Consider the following 19,297-nt stretch of genomic DNA (forward strand, 5'->3'; position numbering starts at 1 on the left):
CCAAGGACCCTTATAAACGTGGCGCGCCACGGAGGCATTCCGCGGAACTATCCTTAGTTTAGTTTAATCTTTTAGTTTTAATTTGCAGGAATAAAACACACTCACGGTGGTAAAGGATGAAAAAGGGAATGAGAAAAATGGCCCCATGCACAAGAACGAAGCGACCCGACAAAAATCTCCATTACAGAAGGCTCAACACGGGCCGTGCTCAACCAACACGGCCCCGTGCTGAGCCACCTGCAGAAAAACGCCCAGTTCAGGTAACTGGACACGGGCCGTGTTCACCAGACACGCCCCCTTGTCCAGGCTTCTGTCTCATTTCTTTAATTTCTGTTACTGGCACCTGAACACGGGGCCGTGTCCGGTCCCCACGGGGCCGTGTCCAGACTGCCAGTAACATAAATCTTTGCTTTTTAACACCACATTACACATCCAATCAACCTAAAAACTTATTTTTGGGACACATTGAGGACAATGTGTAATTTAAGTGTGGGGGGGGGGGGAGCTAACACCTTGAAATTTTGCAAGTCCTAACAACAAGCCTTACACAAAACTCTATTGGAACCGCTAAACACCCAAAATTTTTTTTTTCAAAAATTTTCATTTTCTTTACTTGTCTAAAGTTTAAGTTAGAAATCCTAAGATTAATAAGGTTATATTTTTATAAATTTTACAACCGAGAGCGTCGTGATAACAAGAACCAACATAAGAAAATTATGAAACGGCATAACAAGTCTAGTTAAAATTTGATTATATATACTTGATCACATTAAAAGCCCATTCCCACAAAAGTGAGTTTTGAGCCTTTATTGAGCATACAAATTTACACCCTTAGACTAAATGCTCATTTTTCGTTTCTTGTGTGAATAGCCGCTTGGTTCTTACAACTCTAGAACTTGCCACGACGATTCATTCCCGGTCCTTACCAACTTAAACCCAAATAAGTAAATGATGGAGGCATTAGGACTAACCATTTTTCTTTCTACACCATTATTTTTCATTTTTTTTACCACCTACCCAAAATCCCCCTAGTTAACCCCTTTGAGCCTAAACCTTTCGTTTCTTTACCCTAAACCCTTTTTACCCACCAAAAACCCTTTTTATTTTTACCCTTTATTTTAGTAACAAGTTCGGTTTTTTCGCAAGCTCGTTCTTTTGTGTGACATCAAAAAAAAAATTTAAAAAAATATAATGAAGTTAAAAACAAACAAAGCTATGCAAACAAAAGCTTGTTTGGAGAAATACTTCAAAATAAAAAGTCACTAAAACAAAGTGTTTTACGAAAACCGACGCTTTTTACGCTTTTCGCCCTTTTACTAACCACTAACCCAACCACCCACCTTTAGCCCAAGCCTAACCCTTCACCCAAAAAGTCCTCTTGATATTTACAAAGGTATAAAGTTAAAAAGGAGGAGGATTGATTGCTTGGCAAGCCTATGGTAGGCGTAAGTTCCATGCCGCTCTCGAGTGATTCACTAAAAAATACACCTTCGGCCGAGTGTTGAGTGATTTCTCCCATGAGGTATGTGAACTTGTATATAAATGAAATTTTAAAAAGTCATGTTATGCCCAAATAAGTAATTTATCTTATGAAACGTTCTAAATAAATCATAACGAATAGGATTGTAAATAAACAAAAATAAAACCCAAAAAGATCTTGGATTCCCGACACTCTATGACAAGCCAAAAACCTTCTCTTCTACCCATTCCATTTGGGAGTGTAAGCCACATTTAAAGAGTTTTGCTTGAGGACAAGCAAAAGTTCAAGTGTGGGGGTATTTGATGTGTGTAAAATGCAACATATAAATTACATCAAATGAGGCATAAAACTAACCCTTTTTAAGTACTAATGTTGGAAAAAGAGTGTTTTTGTCTTCCTTTTGTATTTTCAGGATTAAATGAGCTCAAATTCACAAAAGAAGCAAAAAGACAGCTAATTCTAACATAAAGACAAGAAAAGGAACAAAAGTAGACTGCCCGAACCCTCAACGGCATCCTCCCAAGCAAAGAAGAGAAAACAGAAGCCTGAACACGCCCCGTGCTCAGCCAGCATGGGGCCGTGCCCAAGAAGCAGCAGAAAAGACAAACCTATAGAAGCTTCTATTGCCCACCACGGGGCCGTGTCCAGTGAGCACGGGGGCGTGGCGAAAGTACAGCAGGCGCATTAATTGTAATTGAAAATTACAATTAATGAAGAGAGAGCGTGTCAGACGGGCACGGGGGCGTGTCCAGCGAACACGGGGCCGTGCCCAGCCTTCTGTTCAGCCTATAAATAGGAGTGCTTGGTTTCATTCCAACTCATCCCTTGGCACACCACCTCTCTCACACTCCATCCATCCACCACCCACCACCACCATAACACCATCATCCACCACCATCATCCATTGTCCATCGTAGAGTGTGTGAGTCGTCTCGGGATCCAAGATTGATCGTAAGAGTTCTTGACAATCAAGGCCATGTTTGCCTAAGTCTCTTACATCACTTGGTGAAGACAAGTGTTTAGTATAATACTTTTTATTTTTAATCTTTTGCACTTTTTATTTGGTTTTGTATTAATGACTTTAATAACTAGTTGCTTATGTTGAAGGTGATCTTTCCTTATCGTTTGTTCGTGGTGTCTTGGCATTATGTTACTGTCTATATAAAATAAAAGATTTTCACCATTCATATCTCCACGGTCTATATGGAGGTATGTTGGCTACCTGGTCGGGGGTTAAGGGAACGGTTTGGTAAGAGTCTTGCCCTTGTTCAGCGTTTAGAGGTCCTGCAAGGGACCTGGGTCAAATTTAGTAGGATCTCCTTCAATGCCCATAGGTATTGGATGGCGGGGATCCAAACTCTTTGACCCCCTCATAAGTTAACTACTATTAATACTATAACCCGGCTATTTAGGACTGTATCCCTGCTGACTCAGACTACTTAGCCGAGGGTAACGTCACCGCCAAAAGCGGGGCCTACCACAATTTGCATTAATAACTTAATTCATTATCTTCCAATAATCCAACCCTTTAGGATTGTATCCTTGCTGACTCAAACTACTGGGTTGAGGGTAACGTCGCCTTCAAAAGAGGGGCCTACTACAATAACTAAGATAATCTCTTAAACAAGTGCAAAAGTGCGAAAATAATCAAAGGTTATACTAATACACGAATCGGATCCAAGTGATTCATCTTGTCTATCTGTTTTTATTTTATTTTTATTTTTCAGCATTTAGTTAGTTTTTATTTTCTAGTTTAAAAACCTTTTTCTAACTTTTTGATTTGATTAGACGTTGAGGATAAACCGGTATTAAAAGCTCTTGTGTCCTTGGACGACCTCGGTATCTTACCAACACTATACTACGTCCACGATGGGTGCACTTGCCCATATGTGTGTTTAGTGTTAGTAAATATCGTGTTTTATAAATTTAAAACTTGGCTAAAAGTGTAAAAGGGCTTAAAATATATATAAAAAATATAACACACTTCACGCACATCATTAATGCACTCTAGCAACTTACACCTTCGGAAATGCAAGGATCGATAGTGTAGTTTCAGTAGTGGAGAGAGAAGGAAGATAACAGACCAAGTGTTCCGTTTTAAGTAACCCCAGTCTGCTCGTCGAGAGAAAGGACGATAACTTCCGTGCGAACATCAGACTACCAGGAGCCGAACGAGCTAACCAACAAGAGTCGGTGACTCTTGCTTAGGATTAACGAATTACTTATTTAACTAACGGAGAGGATCCAACTACTATTACATGACTGATCGACGATCGAGTGTCATTAGCGGTGAATTCAGAAAGAAGGTATACTGAGGAAATTGTGGGACAATAATTTGTTTTAACGTACACAAGAATGGTGTTTCTATACGATGCACAGAACAATTCTACACCGAACACGAAACTCTGAGAATCTAGAAAACATGTACTTAGGACCATTGGGAACCCAGGTCTAAATTCACAAAGGTTGTTACTTAGGAACCACATCTGTTAACTCAAGCAAACACCATTACCCGACATATATACTAGTTCAGTTGACCAAACAGAAAGTACTTGAATTTCTTTTGTTAAAATCTTCGCTTTTGTTTCTAACGAGTAGATGTTTGCAATCTCTACTCCCCTTAATGGTAGTTGCATCACGTTAATTTTCTTCGCTGAGAGCGAACACACATTTGCTTCGAATTCTTGGTCATCTATTCATTTTAGCAGATACTCGTTGTTTCATTACTTGGGGAATTTATATGTTACGCATGCACCATTTGCTACGCATGCGGTCTCATTTCAAACGCTTCATTTAAGTTCAAATATTATGACGCTAAATCTAATTACTGATCTGTGATTCGAATGACCTACATTATTGTGACTATTGACTCTTTTGCTATCAAGTCAACACACTTTCTTGAAACTTCATCTATTTCAAGTTACATTCATGGTTATCTTTGTGACCATGCCGAGATTCCTTTGTTGATACATACGTTTATTGCCGGGTTACGCTGAAACCAAGTTCAATTGCTGGAACTTATCCATTTCGCATATTCTGTTTAAGACGTCATATGATGTGTTGGGAGCATCATATTCAAATATTTTTTCAAATGTTCTTTGCTTCGAGCCATAGTAGACTTGCTTGGTCTGCGGCTCCCCTAAATCATTCGTTGATGTCGATACCTTACGGTGATACTCTCACGAAATTGAAGCTTGCGCCAATTTGGTTACGCACCTCCTATGCGGATTTAATTGTTTATTCGTTGACTTGCCCTAAATCTGTTTTGTTTACCACAATCAAAGCAGTCTCAAAACAGTTATGTGTTAAGGCAATGGTACATAGATTCATTTCATGGCACGATGTACCTCCTAACGACTCTTTTGTTACAAAATAAATACCTTGCAGTATTTATTGTTTTCCATCTTCAATCAGAGACAATAATACTTTGATGTTCCAAATTCAATTGAAGACTCTATGACATTGTGTAAATCAAATCTTCAGGCTTGTTTCGGTGCATGTTCATTTGATTTCCAACACGGTGAACTTGTTCAGTCACCATTATACTTGAATTACGTCATTACGACACCTTGTGGTGTCATTACAAACGTGTAACTTGGGCTAATCAGGGTCAACCGTTTCACACAAAACTGCATATATTTTCGTTTGACTAGTCATTTAAACATTTCTGATGCAACTACGAAACAAGACAATGATACATCAGATTCGCTTGTATTTCATTCGGTGTACTTTCGAAATTTAAGAATGTCAACACACTAAACCTTACCATCCATTTACTCGGGAGTTGATAGATCATTTTACTATTACATTTGAGTTGTTGATTTTGAATTCATATAGCGGATGCTATGGTTTACGAAAGCTCGTTTGCATATTCTAGTCGATCGTTTGAGAATCTTATTAGTCAAAACTCCTCTTCTGTGGAACCCCTGTTAGCTGGATTACACTAGACTATATGTCAAATACGTCTTGTACCTTTGACATCAAATGCTAAAAGCACATACCTTTTAACCGTAGGGTTCGGGTTGTTATATATTCTTGGACTCACCCGATGTGAGTAAGGTTTGATTCGGTTTGGTGATTATCTACCTCGGTATTATTTATATACATGTGTGACGTAACCATGAGGAGTTAAGGTAGTACAAATTTCGAGGACGAAGTTTTCTTAACGGGGGGAGAATGTGACAACTGTCAAATTTGCATGCATCCGTACGTTTAATTAATATTGATTTATGCTTAATGACTGTGCTTAAATACAACAGAAGACTTAAACTGCTTTCTGATTTCTGTATCGTACATACATGTGCATCACATTTCATACTGTCACAACATTTATCACATACAAACTTTAGTGGCATACTTGATGCACAAAGCATAGTTAGCACGGTTAGCGGATAACTCAGAAATATACTGACAGTGCTAGTACATAGACAGACAATATATTGAGGCCAATACGAGCCAGAGTCAAGGTACTACACTAGTATGGAGTGTAGGGAAGTAAGGACCATAAAGCTGCGTCACTAGGTGATAGTTCAGGTGCCGTAAAGTGCCTAAAACCCACTTAAGATGCAAAATTCTGCATCTATTAACAAAATTCAGCATTTAATATGCTAGTCACTTGCAAAAAATATGGCAAAATGGTCCTGTATGCTTTCCTAAATGTCGGGGATTAAAAGGGTCACTAAAAGATACATAAAGGACACTTTACGATATAACTTAGCACTTTAACGGAACGGTATCTAACCGAACAACCGGACATTACCCGGAACACAAAAATATTGTTAAAAATATTGTTTCACTTTTTCTGAGCTAGTATTGGTTCCCAAACACTTAAACACACTACATAATACATGGTACACACTAAACATTTGACATTACACTTAACCCCCCTACTAATTACCTTTTTACCATTTGAATTATCCTTCCCCCCCCCCCCCGCGCCCCCCCTTGTTATGACCATCCCCTAAGGGGACCCCACTCCAAGAATATCTAATCTTTCAAGATCCTTCCTAAATCTCTTAAAAATCTTCTTGGGATATGCATAGATATGTTGGTACTTGTGAGAACATGCTAACCATTGGATAAAAAGCTTTGGTAACTATAAGAACCAATAACATATTCATAATCTTCACACAACAACAAACTCCCCTCTCACATTAAAGCTTGCGGCCGAACATACCCACCCCACTATCACATTTTTCTATTTTCCTCCATTAAATCCAAGCTTGTCTTGAGGTGCTAGAAGGTGAATTAGAAGGTGTGGGACACTCGGAACTTGAAGGACCACCTTCGTTTGCTATTATCCACTCATTTTTCTCCATTGATCTTCCCTAGCTTTAAGCTAGTTGTAAGCTTCTTTAATCCTTTGTTTACTTCATGCTTATGGTGGTTAATAGTTATATCTTGATGAAAATATATGAACACTAAAAGATCATAAACATAAAACTTGAACATAAGCTTTACATAAGATGAAATAATGGTAGTATGATGTTGTTTGAATGTGTTGATAATTTCTTGATGATTGCTAGTAATATGATGGTTAGTCATCATATGAAGCTTGTTAAGTTATGATTAAAAACATGGCTTAACAAGTTAGGGATGATTATGTGTACATGAAATAATCATCCACTAGTGAAGACATGAACTTGAAAGTAGGATGATTTTCTTGAAAAGTGATGAACCAAGAGAACTAGTAAACTTGTAAATCCAAGTCTTGAGAATGGTTTTTCTAAACAAACCAAGTTGAAAAGAGAATTTTGAGGAATCATAACTTTTCTAGCACTTACATTATTTTTGGAAATAAAATGAGTATAAGGATGCAAGTGAAACATGAAAATATTGTAAATAGATATTTTTGTAAAATAAGTTCACAAGTTGTGAACATCTAAAAACCTCGAGAGTAAGATTTTAACAAAAATAAACACACTTTGGAGGGTAACTAAACCCACTAAACACCCCACTAAGTTACCACGCGTTTTTATGAAAAACCAAGTTCATGTTGTTATGTAAAGTGCACTGTTTTTGGCACTTAACTAGTGTAATGTTGTTTAGTAACTTGTTGTTGATTGATTGAATGATTTCCGAAAAGAAAATGATATGCTAATAAGCATGGACACCTCCGTTTACAAATGAAACTCTGGCGAAATTTTCTAAAAATTCCAACACTTAGAAAATATTTTTCTAACAAATGCTTACGAATAAATTTTTAACTTTGTTTTTCAAAATAAACTTCGCCATGGGTTTTGTTACAAAATACAAAGTATCAGAGGTTGGTTTTTGTAAATAAAAATGGGTAAATATATATTTACAATATATATTTTATACTAAGACACTTGTGTGAATATTTGTATATTTTGTGAACTAGTTATATTATTTTAGGGTAAAACAATATAACTTAACAAAATACCTTGACATTTACAATTCCAAAATAATACCAAAAACATAAAGGAATAAAATATTTAAGTTACACACATAATATTGTGAAACCAAACAAGAAAACGTAACTTATGAATTATTCCAGAAAATACTCTTACACATATATATATTCTGGGTAAAATATTATTTTGGAAACTAAAGAAGTGAAAATATATTATTTTTTGGGAAAAATACATATATTTGGAAATACGTTATTTTGGACAAATAAGTTAAATATATTTTTCTAAGTGGGACTTAAAATATATTTTTTCGAAACTACAAATATACATGTATAAATACCCCCATCATTGGGAAGGAAATACGCATGTAAAATACTTGAGAAGTATGGATACGAAATAGTTGCCTAACTATTATTCCAAAACCCTAAAAACAAAAGTTAAGTTAAAATAATTACTAGTATTTTAACAAGAAGTTATAACTTGGAATAATATCAAAGTAACGTAACTCAAAAACCTTCATACTAAGCAAAGACACGGCCCGTTCATCTAATAGACATTAGTACACTGTAGGTAGTCGTGTTTGCTGAGGAGACTTGGGTTACACATACGGAAGACGCGATACAGTGAGTTCATGTCCCCCCTTTTCTCTTAACTGTTTTCAGTTTTATACTTCGGGGGTGGAATACATGTTACAACTATTACAGACATTTTTATACATGGTATGGTTAGCTTAAAGAGGGTTTACTACTAGATCATGTGAATGAGTAGGGCGATTAAGGCCATCAATCCTCGTTGTAGGACCGAGGGGCATGAGTGATAGATCTATTTGGGTGTAGCGAGCCCCACCCCTGAGTCCACTGAGTGGACCATGTGGTGACTATGTCTTACAGCCGGAAGCCCGGTGCGAAATCTGCTAGGTTTGAGTCTTCCTGCATCACTTCACACATATCAATGGCCTTGCAAACCATTGGTGATCTCTTTTTCCTTATTGCTACATACCAGGGACTTACATACATACTTACAACGTTTCAAAGGTTTATACATACACACAAACGAACATATGAACTCGCTCAACTTTTGTTGATGTTTTTCAAACTACATGTATTTCAGGGAATTTGTAAAGTGGATCTGGCGGGCGTTGGAAGTTTTTATGCTGCGTTAAGAATAAAGATGTCATCCATGGTCTTTGAGTTTGGTTAGTGTGTCCTGTTCCTGGACGAGACACGTCTACCAAACCTTGGTGTTATTCATTAACATTTGACGAGTCTTTAATAGGCTCATAAACAATTTGTAAAACTTGAATTTGAAGTCTACGTTTTAAAATGATGTTGTTATGTTTTACACTTGTTTAATGGATGACAAACCTATGGTTTTATCATATAGTTGATGTTAAGATTGAATGCAATGATATTAAGAAAGTCACACCATAATCACGCTTCCGCAAAAGTCAGGGTGTGACAAAGCTTGAAGTTGAAGATCCGCTTAATTCGCCTCATGAAATCAGGGGGTGAATGTTGTTCGCATAATTTCCTAAGGCAGTTCACAAAGGAGCGGGCTAGCTCGTGTTGTCCTTTGCAAGTTTGGTTAATGGGTTTGAGGGGTTAACTTGTTTTTTAAGGTTTCTTGTTAACCAAGTTAGGTCATCCATAATTATATATATATATATATATACAAACGGGATCGAGAGAAAACGCTCAAAAGTGTGAGAACGGTGAGAACGCTTCCTGGCCCAACACGTGTCACGCCGTTTAGAAAAGGGCGGAGGGGCTTTTTGTCCTTTCATCTTCTGCTTTTCTGTTCCGCTTTTCCCAATATTGTTTTAATTTTTGGTTTTTAAGGTTTTTGGCGTTAACCAAATTCAATAATTAATGGCGTTTAATAGTTTCATTGTATTAACATTTTGGCGTTTATTCAAATCGTATGCCATTGGATCCCAGGGGGTCAGGAAATCTATTTGAATGACGTTTTCAAGGCGTTTTAAACAAGATGGCCCATTGTTCTATTATGTTTTATAAACATTTTGCCGTTTGTGTTATCTTGGCGTTTTACTATTGTTAGATTATATTTCAACCACAGGAAAAAAAATACAAGGGAAGAAAATAAATTAAAAATACTAATCGGATCTCTCTTCATAATATTCAATGTCATCTGTCTCTCTCTTCTTTAATAGTACCAGAACTGTCACCAAATATATGGCGTTTTATGTAAAACTTAACAAACCCATTGGTTTGATTATTTTGCCTGCTCGTCTGTTGAACTGGCTTTTTTGTGAATATTTGGGGACATAGATCTATGACGTGTGTGTGGGTTTTTTCGCTTTTTCTTTATCTTGATCTTCATCTTTATAATCAACCCACTCTTCAGTGTCATTGATCTATTCTCCTCATCCAAACTTTCTTCAAGAACCAAAAATACAAAATGCCATATGACTGGCATCAGTATCTTTTTCTTGAATTTTTGTCCATCTCATGCAGCAAAATCTTTCTGAGTTACTCCCTTCTGATAACAATTCATTCAGTGAAACTTCACGAAGAACAATTATGAATATCCAAGAAAGCATATTAGCCATCTTTGATTTTTTATTTTTATTTTTTGGCGTTTTACAGTGAGTGGTATTTAGTAGTGTTGGCGTTTGTTTTTTTTTTTTGTTTGATCAAATGGAAGTTGCTGAGACGTATCATTTTATAAGATGTCTTTTTGGCGCCTAAGTTAGGCGGCGCATTATTATAATAAAGTATTCGTCTTTTCGGTTACTGTTTGTAATTATTGTTTTTGATAAGCTTCATCTCTGAAGTCTATAACACGTCCCATCTTTCAAGTTTGGCGTTTTAGATTCTAATATAACAAATTTTCCCTGTCTTCAGTATTACTGATTTGTATTTACTGTTTCTAGTTACATTTTCAAGTTTGCTTTTTATTGTTTATTTATTTGTTTTTTTGGGTTTTTTATAATACTTTTTCAAAGTAATTTTATTATAGTTTGGGAGTTTTGGGGGGCGTTTAACGGGATGATATCGTTTAAACAAGCATTTTGGTTGTTTTGGCGTTTTTATTATATGTGGCTTTTTTATTATATAACAATCAACTGAAAAGGAAAATAAAATAAAAGAATACATAAACAATTGATCTTCCAAATCTTCACTGTCACCAGTCTCTTTCTTCTTTTTTGAATCATGTTAACTGGCTGGTTCGACTTTCGTATGATTCATTTTGTTTTTTTAGTTTTTCAAGTAGTTTTTTGTGTGGCTGTTTGGAAGTACACAGTCTGACATCAGCATCTTTTTCTTGAAGATTTGTCCATCTGATGCAGCAAAATGTTATTGAGTTTAGACGCTTCAGCCAACAATCTTGAATTTCACAATGAACGATGTTTGATTTTTTTTTTTTATCTTTTTTGGCGTTTTACCGATAAAAAGAACGCCACAAAATAAGAGCACCTTAAACTTCAAAATTTGATCATGCTAAAATCAATAATGTTTTGTTGTATGAGATGGACAACATTGTTAACTCGGTTAAGAAAGATAACTGACAATGTTGTCCACCCCATACAGCTAAACTTTATTGACAACAAAGCTCAATAATGTTTTTGTATGTTTTGGCGTTATAAATTGGATGGAAGTTGAGGATTAATCAATAAGATTTTACTCAATGAAATGGACAACATCCTCACTTAAGGATTTTGTCCATTTCATTGAGCGAAATCTTACAGACAACCAAACTGAATTTCAAAAAAAACGTTTTGGGTTAGAAGATATTTGATGTTTGGGTTTTTTGGCGTTTCTAAGGCGAATGGGATATATCAAATATGGCGTTTGGGTTTTTGTGTGTGTTTTTAATTGAATGTCTAAGATGTTGTATGTATAGGATTTTTTTGGTGGTTTTTTTAGGCGGGATTTTACTATAATTAAGTTTGGCGTTTTATATCTAATGGCGTTTTTTCTTGGAATGGGCTGTGATTTTTGTTTTTGGCGTTTTATTTCATGAGATGGCGTTTTGTGTGGAGAAGTCAAAAGACCCTTTTACCCTTAATGAAGCGCGTCCACGTAATAAAATTGATGTTATTTATGAAAACACCACCGCGCCAATCTAGTCCATAGATTGTTTTGATCGGACGATTGATAAGCGTTCTCACCGTTCTCACACATTCTACCGTTTTCGCTGAATCCCGACCCTATATAGATATATATCTATATCTATATCTATATATATGGTAGGGTTCATTTGAGAATCACTATTATTGTTGGAACCACGAGAACCAGTGTGAACACAAAAAAATACCTAAAAACACAAATTATTTTAATATTTAAAAAAAATTCATTATATTTCGTCACTAAAAAAAACTCAAGTAACAATTATCGATGCAAATGTGCATATGTATCATTTCTTTGACAAATTCCGTAGTACGTTACCAGTATTATACAATTATACTTTCATTTACACTACCATCTGTAATACACTACTTTTTACATTAGCAATATTAAAAATACACACGTGCATCATTATGTATACATGGTTGACAAGGGAGCACTAGATCCGAACCTTAATGATGGTTGATGATTATGATCTGAAAACACATCAAGTGTTAGACTTTATGATCCTAGTGAGCACAAAATATAATGCCCCGAAGTTCCATGCAAATTCGTTCATAAAATACCAAGCTTTAAGCAGGTTTTGGTCTTGAAACCAAAAATGGATTTTAACCCATGAAAGATCTAAGAAATAGATTCGGATCCTTTCCCTTCTACTCGAAAATGTATTTGTAGGTGATCCTTGTTGCTTCCCTTCGATCTTTTGCGAAAATGGCTTAAAACAACCTTTCTCTTTCTCTAAACCTTCTCCTTTCAAGATATCACAAGAATGGTGGGTCAAATAAGGCATTAGGGTTTTTTTTCTCTTTAAATACCCTCATGCAAAGTTACTATGTCTTTCCAGCTATTTAAGCAAAATGGGCTTGTAAACCCATCATTCTAAATAAATATATTAAATATATAATTAAAGAAGCAAAGAAAGAAAGTTAAATCTTTTTATTAAAACTAGTGTGGGCACCCGTGCGTTGCGGCGGAGTCGACAATACATGGCGGGAACATAGTTCAAACCTTAAAACAATAAAAAAAGGCCATATGTAAGTTGTATGTATTTATATGTATGTAAAAGCACCCACACTTTTGCGGAGGGTGTAAATTTTTTAAAGCTGGTTATATATTTTTTTTCACATAATCTGGTATAGTTAGTTTGAGGAAAGTAAACCACGGCACCTACCTATGTTGTAACTGAATGGCCGCTTAAGCCAGCTAAGTTCAGTTTAAACTCAGATAGTCAAATATCTTAGGACCTAAAATGGCCTGCAGTCTATATCTAAAACAAAGCCGAACAACTAATTCACTATTTTCTACTTCTTTAACCGTACCTTACCAATTCTATTAACCTCAAGTCACCCGGGACCACAATATTCCATGTGGTTTGTAGAAACGAAAACAATCTAATTTAATTTTTATTTTTTATGTCAAACTTTTTACCAAAGAGGTGTGTTTTTTTGTACTTGATCATGTGACATTATAGTCATAATTTTTGCGAGTTGATTTAAGCCTAAGGCTATAGGGTATGGGACCGACCCCCATCCCGTCGAGCTCCGATGACGCCGGCACACCACGCCGCCCCCTCCCGTCCCGTCCTCAGCGGCAGCATCTGGATGTTGGCGACGATCCAATCTGGTGGGCCCCCTCCCCAAAATCTAGGGTTTTATTTTCGATTTTAACGGCAAAATTCAACTGATTTGCAGACTTATTGTTAGCCATATACACTCATGATTAGATCCAGTTTCTGTTACTGAGCTTATCCAGGTACGTATTTAGCTTCTCGTGATTTGCTTTTCTGTAATTTTGTTTCTAATTGTTAAATTGATGTGTGTTATGTGTAATTGATGCGTATGTGTTGTTGTTTATTGTGTTAATCGATCGGTTTTATGTTTAGATTTGGGGAAAGTGAAGTTTTACTTGTCGGTTAGTGGATTGATTTTAGTTTAATGAAATGTTAGGGTTTTTGTTTATGTAAATTTTGGTTAAAGTGTTGTGATCTTGATATGGATGATTTTTTCTCAAGTAGTGGTGTTCAAATTTTCAGTTAGGTTTTTTTTTTCGGTTCAATTTTCAGTTAATTCTTTATCTAGACAATTTGTGAATTAATTGTTCATGAAATCGGTTTTTGAAACAAAAATGTTGTTTGCTAGTATTTTTGTAATATGTGATGGAATATTGGATGTAGTTTTTGAGTAAAGGATGTACTTTTATATGATTATTGGTGTGTCATGTATTAATATTTGTTGCAGAGCTCTTTAGGAGAGGTTTTTGTGACTGTATTTTGTTTAAAGAGTTGTTGAGCATCGGCTTAGAGGTTACTTGCCATTATAATGACTGGTCTGAATGACAGCTGATGGTTTTAAACAATAACTTCGACCTATTTACTTGCCATTGGCCAATGCTGAGAGTGACCCACACCATGAAGTGTGCTTAGATTACATATGTGTGATAAACTTCAGGTGTAGAAAACTTGACATTTGGTGATGGTACCTGTATATATCGAATTTCCCATATGCTCTTTGTAGGTACCACTCTTAGCTTACTTATGAAATCTAAGTGGAACTTATTAGGTGAAATTTGATGATCAAGGTCAAGTAAACGTATGCCGAAATCCATTTCTTAATGTATAAATAAAACAACAGATAGATATGAGAGATTTGACATTGAAATTGAACTGTTTGGTGATTTGATGATTTAGGTCATTTAGTTTATAATAAGCTGAAGGAGAGGTTAGGGGGGTATATTGCACGAGGTTTCGCTAGAAGTGAGGAGAGTAAGCAGCAAATTGGCGGAGCCGAAGACGTTTTGATCGGCGATATAACGAATGCCGCAACTCTAGACAGGTGATGCATTGAGTGCCCTGAAGACAAATTTAACTGATTCCAACGGTGTTATGCAGACGTGGAATGTGTCCAATTCATGTACATGCTATCATATTACTTGCAACAATGTGAGTAGTGTTACTCGAATGTAAGCATCTGGCCATCAACATGTTTCAATAAAAAAATCGAATTTTTACCTTTTGGTCTGAATTGAAGAAGAAACGTGTGGTTTGGTGTTTGTCTGCTGCAGCGATCTTGGAAACGCTAATTTGTCTGGTCGACTGGTCCCTGATGCGAAAAGCTAAAGTTGTTCCGTTTCTTTCTATCACAGGGATCTATCAAACAACCTGTTGACAGGAGTTGTTCCTATCAATGGGTCATTTTCGCTGTTCGAAGACATAAGGTTTGCTGTAGCTGATAATAAGAATAATTTGGATCATTATGTAGTTTGCCTTCATCTTTTTTAAGTTTATGTAATGTCTTTTTAATATTAATGAAAATATTTAGTTAATTTATTTGTTAAATGTTAAAAAAAAGTAGAAGATTCAAAAAATAAAAAATATAAAAGTGGTGGGGTAGGATCATCTAGGACCATCCTCCATACCCTCTATTTTGTGGGATGGACCATCCTTGGGAGGACCATGATGTGGCGCCTACGTGGCGGATCATCCTCCAAGGGAGGACCATCACCATACCCTCTAGCCTAATGTGAACAACTTCTGAGAAAGAATAATGACTTTCTGAGTACTTCCAAAATCAATGGCAAATTGGCAAGTCCTGTTAGTATTTTTTTTAAATGGTCCACTGTATATGTTATCACAATACAGTACATTAGCTAAAATGATGAAACTATAGATCCTAGGATTGATCAATACATTAAGTAAATATAGACTTACAAATATTAGATTATATCATTTTCTGGCACCCACACTCGAAGGAGTTTATCATAAAATGAACATGTAGCAACAATAGTTTTCTCCTTGTTGTCTAGATCGCGTATTGATGCGTGTGTAGTGTAATATATTTTTGATGTATATGTTAAGCCCTTTTTACACTTTTAACCAAGTTTTAAATTTATAAAACACGATATTTACTAACACTAAACACACATATGGGCAAGTGCACCCATCGTGGACGTAGTATAGTGTTGGTAAGATACCGAGGTCGTCCAAGGACACAAGAGCTTTTAGTACCGGTTTATCCTCAACGTCTAATCAAATCAAAAAGTTAGAAAAGGTTTTTAAACTAAGAAAATAAAAACTAACTAAATGCTGAAGAAAAAAAATAAAATAAAAACAGATAGACAAGATGAATCACTTGGATCTGACTCGTGTATTAGTATAACCTTTGATTATTTTCGCACTTTTGCACTTGTTTAAGAGATTATCTTAGTTATTGTAGTAGGCCCCTCTTTTGAAGGCGACATTACCCTCAACCCAGTAGTTTGAGTCAGCAAGGATACAATCCTAAAGGGTTAGATTATTGGAAGATAATGAATTAAGTTATTAATGCAAATTGTGGTAGGCCCCGCTTTTGGCGGTGACGTTACCCTCGGCTAAGTTGTCTGAGTCAGCAGAGATACAGTCCTAAATAGCCGGGTTATAGTATTAATAGTAGTTAACTTATGAGGGGGTCAAAGAGTTTGGATCCCTGCCATCCAATACCTATGGGCATTGAAGGAGATCCTACTAAATTTGAGCCAGGTCCCTTGCAGGACCTCTAAACGCTGAACAAGGGCAAGACCCTTACCAAACCGTTCCCTTAATCCCCGACCAGGTAGCCAACATACCTCCATATAGACCGTGAAGATATGAATGGTGAAAATCTTTTATTTTATATAGACAGTAAAATAATGCCAAGACACCACGGACAAACGATAAGGAAAGATCACCTTCAACATAAGCAACTAGTTATTAAAGTCATTAATACAAAACCAAATAAAAAGTGCAAAAGATTAAAAATAAAAAGTATTATACTAAACACTTGTCTTCACCAAGTGATGTAAGAGACTTAGGCAAACATGGCCTTGATTGTCAAGAACTCTTACGATCAATCTTGGATCCCGAGACGACACACGCACTCTATGATGGACAATGGATGATGGTGGTGGATGATGGTGTTGTGATGGTGGTGGGTGGTGGATGAAGTGTGAGAGAGGTGGTGTGCCAAGGGATGAGTTGAAATGAAACCAAGCACTCCTATTTATAGGCTGAACAGAAGGCTGGGCACGGCCCCGTGTCCGCTGGACACGCCCCCGTGCCCGTCTGACACTCTCTCTCTCTCTTCATTAATTGTAATTCGCAATTACAATTAATGCGCCTGCTGTACTTTCGCCACGCCCCCTTGCTCATTGGACACGGCCCCGTGGTGGGCAATAGAAGCTTCTATAGGTTTGTCTTTTCTACTGCTTCTTGGGCACGACCCCGTGCTGGCTGATCACGGGGCGTGTTCAGTCTTCTGACTTCTCTTTTCTGCTTGGGAGGATGCCGTTGAGGGGTCGGGCAATCCACTTTTGTTCCTTTTCTTGTATTTATGTTAGAATTAGCTGTCTTTTTGCTTCTTTTGCGAATTTGAGCTCATTTTATCCTGAAAATACAAAAGGAAGACAAAAACACTCTTTTTCCAACATTAGTACTTAAAAAGGGTTAGTTTTATGCCTTAATTGATGTAATTTATATGTTGCATTTTACACACATCACGTATACTCCCTCTATACCAATCTGCTCCGTAAGCAAGTGAATCATGTTTGTTATATGTTTCCACCACTTTAACTTCATTCCCATCGACTTTAACAATAGCAAACCCGTTATGCATACAAGCTGCCAAAATCAATCTGGGAACAACAGAATGGTTCTTGATTCTCCACACCCCGCCACCTAAATTAATCGATGTTTCATTTACGAGCCTTGAAATCGATCTCACATCCCATACCCTTAAATTTTCATCATAGCTTCCTGTAAATAAAGTGTTGGGATCATGTGGAGATTTTGCAATACAACAAACACCCATCTGATGGCCTTTTGAGTTCTGAAATGCAATTTCGGATGGACTGTTGAGTAAGTCCTAGCCCTTGAATTTGCAGTCGTCTGACCCGATGTAGACCAGATGTGGTTGGTCCGTGTCGAAAGAAGTAGCCCAGACCTCAAAGTCATGGGCTTTCCATTCTTGTAATATGCTTGTTTTGGTCTTGTCGATAGAGATTAATAAGACCGAACCATCAGAAAGTCCTGTTGATATCGATGTAGCCGATGGATTCCAGTCTAAGCATAGACACATAGACGAGCTGACTTTTTGGTTATGTACCTCTTTCAAAGCATCCCCTGCATCACGTTACATTGATGAGTTTAAATCATACATAGTGACATTTTATTTTATCAATTTAGTGTACCGTTTATAGAGTTTTTTAAGTGATGAACCCTCAAGAAACCATCGCGTCTGCTTGAGCAAGCAATGGATGTGTTGCGTTGGCTCCCACTAGGTTCCATTTCATATCAAAGATACCCGCAGTTTTCAACCTATAGGACAAATCGACTCTGGCAAGGTCCACGTTGAAGAAGATGATGCAGCGTCTGCGTCTGTTTGTCTTCCCGGTATGCCGTTGCCAGTTGCCGCCCTAACCTATACGACGCCTTTACCTATGTAGCGGCCTTCATGACCTTTCAATGTTCTTCATAATGTAAACAAACAATCTCATAAACTCATCTACCATAGTCAAGAAAATGAAGAGTTTAAAACCCAATATTACATATATACATACCGTTCTTTGCTTTTCGCATTATTGTTGTATCTAAAGGCTAGGCTCCAAATCTTCAATTTTCATCTACCATTCTACCAAATCGTAGGTTGCCGGAACCTATTGGAGTTCTCACCGGAGTGTGACCTAAAGCCTAGCTTGGCCAAAAAAAATAACATAAGCTACAGACCTTATTAATACGTATTGATTTATTGAAAAAATCGAATGTAGATATAGGGTTTTACCTGGTTCATCAACCAAGAATGATTTTCGTCGGATCTTGGTCGCCTGAAAGTGTAAACATAAACAATATTTCTCATTTTCTTCTTTGATTAAACTGTAAATATAAACAAAAATCAAACTTATCTTCCAAAAATTATAAATTTTTTACCTGGCTAGAATCAAGGGAACCCTAATTGTTCCCTACTCTGATGTGGTTCTTCAAATTAAAGGAAATCAACTTCTGATAAGAAACCATCTCTTTCATCATCATCCACCACTCACGAAGATGCTGTATGATCTTCCATTGCCCACTTCTTAACAGGGGAATTGAGATGATGAATTGAAGGTGAGACCCTTCCTTGGCCGGCTTCAATTGATGAAGATTAATTTAGTGTTCTTTTAGAATTCCTTATGAAATTCCAAGAATAACCTTGCAGATGTCTTAAAATGGCTGTTGAGTTCCTATTGTATGGCTTAAACTCTTTTGTACATCCTGTTTAACAACTTGTATAAGTGGTAAAATTACATCTTTATCCATCACTTCTCCTTTTTAATATATCATAGATATAGATTTGGGGTGAGCATATGTAATA

General features: G+C 36.6%; 1 pseudogene; it reads right to left on the reverse strand.

Annotated features, from left to right (window-relative positions):
* Nucleotides 1–15,597: 15,597 nt before the first annotated feature.
* Nucleotides 15,598–18,297, reverse strand: LOC110916482 (annotated as a pseudogene).
* Nucleotides 18,298–19,297: the final 1,000 nt, after the last annotated feature.

Source organism: Helianthus annuus, chromosome 16 (assembly GCF_002127325.2).
Source record: "Helianthus annuus cultivar XRQ/B chromosome 16, HanXRQr2.0-SUNRISE, whole genome shotgun sequence".
In the NCBI taxonomy this organism is placed as follows: Eukaryota; Viridiplantae; Streptophyta; class Magnoliopsida; order Asterales; family Asteraceae; genus Helianthus; species Helianthus annuus.